A 9,273-nucleotide genomic window follows, 5' to 3' on the forward strand; every position below is an offset into this window, starting at 1 on the left:
ACATCCTGGTAAACTAATCTCTTTAAATGGGCTAAACCAGATTGAGGGTAACCAATAGGTCATGAAGGGAGCAGAAGCAGGCATTGTAAATCAGACATGGAAGATGAAAGAGTCACCTGCTGAATCCTGGGCTCTCACTAGTCATCCTGACTCTGCTCTTGAACTTGGGTGACTCTGGAAAAGACAGTGAGGCCGATGACTTTGTGCAATTCTGCCTCACAAATCCAATTCACGTGCAAATCAAAACATCAGCCAAGATGTCACTTCGTGAGCACTAGAGATAACAAGAGAGCCATCTACGAGTATTTGAAGGGCCATATGCAGAAAAGGGATTCCACATGTTCTCTTTGGACCTAGAGGGCAGAACTAGGACCCTAGATTAGGAAATTAGACTGAGGTCAAGTCTTTGAAAATGAGGGAGAAACAAGAAGTAATGAGCCTGGTCTGCTATCCTTGCTAGTCTTTCTTCTCATTGTCTAAATAAGCACACCCAACTTCTGCAGTCCAAGGGATGGTCATCCCCCAAACTGGGTACCTTGGAAGGCTGCCTCCCTCTTGGTCTCATCTTTCTTGGAACTCTCTGAGGAAAACCCCTCCAAGGCCAGCTTAATAGACACACAAGAAAGCTGGCCTCCTTATTACATAATCACACCTCATTTTTTACCAAAAATGGTAATGCTTTTAGCCAGTTATAGGTGTCACTGAAGAATGGAACTGGTATTAAGAGTGCTGGGTTCAAGGGCAACTAGGTGGCTCAGTGGATAGAGAGTCAGACCTAGTGATGGAAGGTCCTGGGTTCATATGTGGCCTCACATACTTCCTAGCTGTGTGACCCTGGGCAAGTCACTTAACCCCCATAACTTATTGCTTTTCTGCCTTGAAACCAATACACAGTATTGATTCTAAGATGGAAGATAAGGGTTTTAAAAAAGAGTTCTGGATTATACAAGAACAGATGTGATCCAGTACAAAGTACTAGACTCAGTTTCTTCATCTGTAAAATGAGAATTCAAATTCAAATGCCTCCTATGTCCCTACCTTCATGGAGCTCCCAGGCTAATGGAAGAGAGGGGAGAGAGTGGGCTAAAAGGCAGATAGAACTCTGGGCTGGGTCAGAGGTAGACTTGGGTTTAAATCCTGTCTTAGACAGTAGATAGTATACCTCTGGACAAGCCTCTTACCCTCTCTCAGATTCATTTAAACAACTCAATGAATCTCTTCCTTATTTGTAAAATGAGGGCTTGGGACTAGATGGCCTCAACGATCCCTCCCAGCTCTAAAACTATGATCTGAGGACACAAACATATAGAACAACAATACACAAGAATTTGTGATACATACAAGGAAAAGTGCTTTGAGATGTGTGGAAGTTGATCACTTTTGGAGACTCAGGGGAGAAGAAAGAGGGGTTGAACTTTAATAATAAATTATTTGTTACTATTTAATAACAAATTATTATTTATTCTATATTATTTAACATCAAATTATTTTTAAACAAGTCGATGTTTATTATATATTACTTGGTAATAAATTGATATTAATAATAAAAGATGCATTCATATGGCATTTTAGGGTTTACCAAGTGCTTTACAAATATCTCATACCTAGGAGACAGGCACTATATTATTCCTATCTTACAGATGAGAAAACTGAGGCCAATTGAGGCTAAAGGAGCCACTGAGGGTCACACAGCTAGTGTCTGAGATAAAACTTGAACTCAAGGCTCTTCCTGACTCCAGGTCACCTCCCAATGATGGGTAGGATTTCAGTAGGCAAAGGAACAGAAGGGCATTCCAGGCATCTAAAAGAGCCTCAGCAAAGGCTCACGGACTGGAGAATTCCTACCCTGCTTACTTCATAGGGCTATTGTTCAGAGAGGCTGGAATGAGCCAATGGAGCATTTGGTAAACAGCGAGGGCTTTCCAGAAGCAAAGCATTGCTATCCTATGACCACTCACCTCATTCACCAAACTTGGCCTGAATTAACTCGGCTCCTTTCAAAAAATAAAAACCTAAGTCTCAAAGGAGTCACCCATGAGGAAAGTCAGAAGAATGCATCACACACTCTGAAGGCAATTCCCAAACAGGAGTTTAAGCCATAACTGGAACACGCTGGCCTTGGGAGCCAGTTGAGTGAATTGAATGGAAAGCAATCCCATTTGTCTTAATCCAAGATCTATGCCAGGACAGAAAGTCATGTTCTGGGGCAGTTAGGTGGCTCTGTAAATAGAGACTGGAGATATGAAGTCTTGGGTTCAAATCTGGCCTTAGATACTTCCTAGCTATGTGACCCTGGGCAAGTCCCTTAACCCCAATTGCCCAGCTTTTACCCATCTTCTGCCTTGGAACTGATCCTCAGTATTGATTCTCAGAAGGTAAGGATTTTTTAAAAATAGAAAGTCATGTTCTGATCCCTGAGTCTTGAGTGTGACTACAGAAACCTCTCCAGCTAGATGTAAAGGCCCAGCCATGAAAAGGGTCACCCTGCCCCTGCCTTGATCAGTTTAATTCAGTTCAGCAGTATTTATTGAGGATCTACTGTGTGCATGAGAGGCAACCTGAGGATGGTTAAAGACATAGTCTGGGGACCAAGACAACCCAGATTCAAACCATTCCTCCAATACACACTGGCTATGAAACCCTGGTGGTGCAGTGAAGAGAATAGTCAGAGAGACCTGAGTTCAACCTAGCTTCAGATATTTATTTGCTCTGTGACTCTGGGCAAGCCACTTCATTCTGCCTCAGTTTCCTCAACTATAAAATAGGGGTAATAAACAGCACCTACCTCCCAGGCTGTTGTGAAGAACAAATGAAATAATAATTGTAAAGTACTTCATACAATGCCTGGCACATAGTAGGTGCTATATTGATGCATATTCCCTTCCTTTCCCCACTTCAGGGCCTTTCCATGTTCTAGGTCATTCTCAATAACCATAAATTTCAGAAAAGATCTGGGGCTGCTTTGGATTCCTTATCTGAGAGTATACTATGAAATCACAGGTTCTACCACACACAAGTCACAAGTTTATTCTATCCTCTGGACAATTATACTCTCTATGAGACACATATAAAGGAATAGGTCAGTCCTGGATAATTGGGGGCAAGAGACTCAACAACTTAGAGGAAAGGCTCTTCCCCACAAAAGGTGGCATCAGGACTGAGCCTGGAAGGAACAAAGGATTGGAGAGGGCAGAGGTGAGAAAGAGAACTTTCCAGGTGAGACATATCTTGTGTGGAAGTGGAACCAAGGTGGGGAGGGGTGCAATTCAGATTCTGAACAACCTTAAGGAAGCTAGTTTGACAAGAATGGACAGTGATTGCATGAAGGGAAAACTGAGACCAGATCCAGACTTAATGGAGCTGAAAGTGCAAAACTGAGGAATCCAAATTTTAACCTAGAGGACACTTGGAGGTATTGATGGTTCATGACCAAGAGAGTGATACAGTCTCACCACTGATCAGGAGTTCTTCATGCCCTTTCCCCTGTGGCTAGGACAAGGGCAGAGGGAATTTAGTGTCTTTGAACTGAGAGTGGTTCTCAAGGATGAGACACTCATGAGTCTCCAATTTCCCTCCTAAACAATAACCATTCCCATTAGTCTTTATTCTCTATTCTCTAGCTCCCGATTCTTAAGTTCAGACTTTCCTGTTCCTTCTTTTACTGTTCCCCAGTGTGTTGCCCTTCTAAATCAGGAGGAAAAGAGAGCATATGTGAAGGTTGGGGGCAGCAGGCAGCAGCACTAGGTCAGGGCCATGTCGACACAGAAGTGTGGGTGATGGACTCTTGTTAGGAACGTAGTCTCTGATAGGAGTCAATATCTACAACTTAAGCAGCATTAGAGGTTGGAAGAAAAAGAAAAAATGAACTTTCCAAATGTTAGAGCTCTTCAGAAATGGAATGGGTTGTTTTGTAGGGAAAAGGGATCAGGTAGTGAGTTCTCTGTCACTAAAGGTATTCATGTGGAAGCAAGATCAACACCTGCCAGGGATTTCATCAAGGGAGTTCCCATATGGTCTAAAGGTTGGATTAGATGTACTCTGAGCTCCCTTTCAATATTAGAGTTCTTTGGCTATAGGCTCAAGGATAAGCAGGTTCTGGTCTGGTTTCTACGGTCTTCAGGGACCAGGGAGCTTAAACATTGAGCAAAGGCAGTCACCTCCCACCCGAGTTCCCCTTCAGATGGTATCCCCTTGTTCCTGAGCGATCAGGGCTCTCTGAGCATCCCCTCTTCTCCCCCTGTGCTCTCCCTACAACATCAGTCTTTGGGGTGGTTCCAGCTGCACAGGCTTCCACTCCGGCCCACAGGCCAGATCCTGAGTGGTGCCTGTAAAAGGGAAGGAATTTCAAGGCAGTATTATCACCGAATCAAATGGGTGGGAGGAAGCAGGCGGCGTATGGAAGACTGGAAATCAATATTCTAGGATGGGATGCAGTAAGGATGGTTGGGAGGTGAGGGGAGAGCTGGCTTTCCTCTTTATTAAATTTTCCTCTAATTAATTTTCTATTCTCTCCCCAAATGACTTTTCACCCCCTCCCAACAAAACTCGCAATTGGCTCCCTACCTTCTGCCCATCCCCACCCCTCTCCAGCTTTCCTCATGTCTCTTTCCCCTGCCCCCTAGACTCTACCCAGCCTCCTTAATTCCCAGGGCCCCTCCTCCCTTGCTCCTAGCCCCATTCCATAGATCTGGTCCTCCCTTTCTCCCCCAGCTCTCCTCTCCCTCCTGGCTCAGCCCCGTCCTGTCCTCTATTCCTTTTACAGACATGAAGTTCTAGGAGCTTTCTGCCCAAGTAGGAGACGTTCTCTCACCTCTGCCCCGCCCCCACCTCTGCTCCATCCAAATAGGAGATCTTTCAGGCTGAGGACCAGGGGTCCAGGCAGGAGGGAGGAGAAGAGAGGCATCACGTGAATTGCCAAGCAGGGAAAAGGAGACTTCAAGCCAAGGAGATAAATGGGAGTGAAAGCGGAAAGAGAAGGGGACAGTTAGGTGGCTCAATGGATTGAGATCCAAGCCTGGAGATGGGAGGTCCTGGGTTCAAATTTGACCCTCAGACTCTTCCAAACTGTGTGACCTTGGGCACTATCACTTAACTCCTATTGCCTAGCCCTTAGAACCAATACACCTCTGCCTTAGAACCAATACACAGTATTGATTCTACAATAGAAGGTAAGGGTTGCTTAAAAAGAGAGAGAGAGAGAGAGAAAAGGAAGGAAGTATGTAGAGAAGATGGGAAGTAAATGGGGTCTTTACTCTCTCAAGAAGAGAGAACTCAGAATAATCTTTTCTTCTCAGAGTGCAAGCCTCCCTCTTCCCTGGCTCTGCACATCCCTATGGACCTGGCTCCCCATTTGCCTATCTTACTGTCTCCCAGCCCCCCAAGAATCTGTCAAGTGACTCCCTAAATACTTCCAGCTCCAACTCCATCTCCTAAGCACTAACAAATGGCCACATACTGTGCCATGTGCTGACAGCGAAAAGAATGAGAAGCAACCACTACCCTAAAGAAGCTTGCAGTCTCCTGGGGAGGGGGTAGCTTTAATAGAAACACAAATGGTTACAACACAAGGCAGATGCTAGGGGAACAAAGAAGAGATCTAGGCTGGTAGGGTGAAAGAGGATCAAAGAAAGGTCCCTGAAAGGGCTGACACCATTGCTTGACCAGAAAGGAGAATTTCAACAGTCAAAAATGAGGAAGCAAAATCCAGGGAAGGGGGGAGAGCTTGGGTGAATAATCAAAAGTGGGAACATAGAGCCAGACTAGGGAACAACCAGTAATACAATTGGGCCAGAACATCACATTCCTCAAGGAGGGGAATGTGAAATTGGGCTGGAGAAATGGGTCAGAGCCAGATTGTGAAGGGCCTTCACTGCAGCCCAGCTAAGGAGTCTGAATCTCATTCTATTGACTTTAGAAAATCATGCCCATGATTTCTAAGATTTTAGAGCAGGAAGTGACATCTTTAGTGTAAGTAGGGCTATCTTGGCAGCTGTGTGAGACAGCAAAGATTGGAAACAAAGAGACCAACCAGGAAACTGTTTCCATGGTCCAGGTTAAAGATGCTGAATGAGGAGGGACTGAATTCTACTGAGAAATGCTGTGGAGGTAGGATCCATAGGATATGGTAAAGCTTTTGATAGAGGTCAGGGTGAGGGAGAGGGAAGAATCAAAAATCACTCCAAGGGTTCCATTTTGGGTGATTTAGAGGATTGTGGTACCCTCTACCAAGTCCTAGAAACTCAGAATTAGAAGAGGCTTCAGAGACCCTCCAGGCTATTCCAGTCCTGAATAAGAAACCTTTCCATAACATGTTCAATAAATAGTTAGCCAGCCTCTACCTACCACCTCCAAACACAGTCTCAGTCCATCGACCAGAACTCAATAGCATCTTTCCCTCTGGAGCTATCCCAAAGAGACATTAAGGAGAATGATCGCTGGTGCTTCTCAGCATCAAATATATACCCTAAGTCCTCCTTCTCCTCCTCCTCCTCCTCCTCTGTGGCATTAAAGGAAAAAATAAATAAAGTTCATCAATAGTTCAGTGTAAGGAGGTAGTATATAGGGAGAGAGCTGAGAATGCTAGGAGGGAGAAGACTAAGGTCCTCATCTAGTAAATGATTTCACTTCAGAGCCTCAGTTTCTTCATCTGTAAAATGAGGGGATCAGACTAGATCAATCAACCAATAAGGATTTTTTAAAAACCTTTACTTTCTGTCTTAGTATCAATTTTATGATAAAAGAGTGGTAAGGGGTAGGCCATCAAAGTTAAGTGATTTGCCCAGGGTCACACAGATAAGAAGTGTCTCTTTTTGAACCCAAGTCCTCCCAACTCCAGGCTTAGTGCCCTATTCACTATGTACCTGGCTGCTCCAATCAGTTTTAAAAAATTAATCCTTACCTTCTGTTTTAGAATCGATGCTAAGCATTGGTGGTAAGGATTAGGTAATTGGGGTTAAATGACTTGTCCAGAATCCCTCAGCTTGGAAGTAAGTGAGGCTATATTTGAACCCAGTTCCTCTCAGTTCCAAACCTTGCTCTCTATTCACAGAGCCACCTAGATGTCCCTCAGGCCTTTAAAAAAAAAATATGGGGGCAGCTGGGTAGCTCAGTAGATTGAGAGCTAGACCTAGAGATGGGAGGTCCTGGGTTCAAATCTAGCCTCAGATACTTCCTACCTGTGTGACTCTAGGCAAGTCACTTGCCTAGTTCTTACCACTCTTCTGCCTTGGAACCAATACACAGTATTGATTCCAAGACAGAAGGTAAGGGTTTTTAAAAATAATTTAAAAAAACAAATATTATTTCATTTGATCCCCACAATAACCCTGAATGGTAAGTACTATTGTCATCACCATTTTACAATTAAGGGAACTGAGGCAGAGGTTAAATAATTTGCTCAAAGTCACACAGCTAAAAAGTATTTTAGATTGAATTTGAATTCAGGTCTTCCTGATTTCCAGACCCAGTGCTCTAACCACCAAACCACTGCCTCCAAACGATAGAATTCAAGAGGTTATTATATCTACCAACTACCTCCAAAAGAGATTAATACCTCCATAAGAGACAGGAGAGAATAGTGTAAAGATAGAGAAACCTGAAGTTATGTATCAGAGGTAGAATTTAAACCCAGGACCTAGGCTGAAACCCCAACAACTCCTTTTCTAACTCTAAGGCTGTGGATAAGTCACATTCCCTCTCTGAACCTATTTCCTCACCTATTAAATGTACCTCCTACTTCACAGGATTGCTATGGGGGAAATTTTGTCATTTTCTATTTTTCGTAAATTGCTTTGAAAGACATGTGAGCTCATCGATCACACTCAGATCTATAAGAGACCTCCCTGCACGTAGCTCCATCCAATGATGTCCAGGAAATAGATTATTTTCCTCCTTTCCCTTTGCATCTCTTTGCCCCCAGCCTCATGAGCACTTGGGTGATTCTCGGGCTATCAGGTATCTAATGTACCTTTAAAGAGAGAAGGAAGAGCGTTCATGACCTGGAATCTCTGGTCCCAACCCACAGAAAGATAAATGCTGAAGGGATTTGTTTCTGGCTCCTCTCCCTGCTCTCCAAATGGTTTTGGAGGGGTGAGAGTGAGTTTAAGGAGCCAGGTGACTGTACCAGAAAGAGTTAAATGAAGGAACAGCTTTTGTAAACAGACCGGAATCAGCTTTATAATCTTGTTCCAAGATTCCTTTTCCTATAATTACTTGCTGAAGTTGTGTGTGTGTGTGTGTGTGTGTGTGTGTGTGTGTGTTAATGCCTCCATTAGATGAAGAAAAAAGAGATTTCCATTCCTCAAGGAGACCAGATGGGGCAGTCTGGGTACCCCAGAGGCAGTTCTTTGAGAAGAGTCACCACCCCCAACTCCCCACCCCTTGTTGATCTGAGATATGGGTCCATTAAAGAGTTTCTGGAATTCGTCTAAGAGAGCTTCTCCTCCCTCCCATGGAAGACATTTCTTTATAAGTCCCATTAGCTTTCTCTTCTCAGGGCTGAATCATCCCAATTCCTTTCATCTTTCCTCATGTCTTTTTTCAGGAATTATCACCCTCCTCTGGATCTCCTCCAAGTTTCCTACATCATTTCAAAGCTGCAAGAAACCAGTGCTTTAAACGGGGCCTGAAGAGAGTTGAATATAATGAGAGAATGACCTCACAACTCTAGCATGCGGCACTGCTATTTATATCCCAGGAATCATCCTGCTCTTCTCAGTATTCATGCTGTACAGTTGAGTCACACAGGAGCTTGTGGCCCACTCTGATCCCAGATCCTTCTTTAACACCCCCATCCCCACCTCAGTGTGCTCTTCCTCCATTGATTTTTTTTTTTACTCTTACCTTCTATCTCAGAATCAGTACTGTACATTGGTTTTAAGTCAGAAAAGCAGGAAAGGCTAAGCAATGGAGGTTAAGTGACTTGCCCAGAGTCACACAGCTGGGAAATGTCTGAGGCCAAATTTGAACCCAGGACCTCCCACCTCTAGGCCTGACTCTCAATACACTGAGCTATCTTGCTGCCCCCATCCTCTTCCATTTGTTTTTATAAAGCTATGGTCTTCTTTCCTTGGTCCCTAGTGAATTTGCTTCTGTTAGTTTTCCCTATACTTTCCTCTCATGACACCACTGCTAAATAAAATCTTGCCAGGAAAGTTACAGAAAAACAATTCTAATTCTCTACCAGCTCTCTGGGGAACAGAGACAGCTCCCCAAGTTAAGGCCAGAGAAGAGTTTCCCATGCACTTTTCTGAGCACCATCCTTCATTTAACAGG

This window comes from Monodelphis domestica, chromosome 8 (assembly GCF_027887165.1).
Source record: "Monodelphis domestica isolate mMonDom1 chromosome 8, mMonDom1.pri, whole genome shotgun sequence".
Lineage (NCBI taxonomy): Eukaryota > Metazoa > Chordata > Mammalia > Didelphimorphia > Didelphidae > Monodelphis > Monodelphis domestica.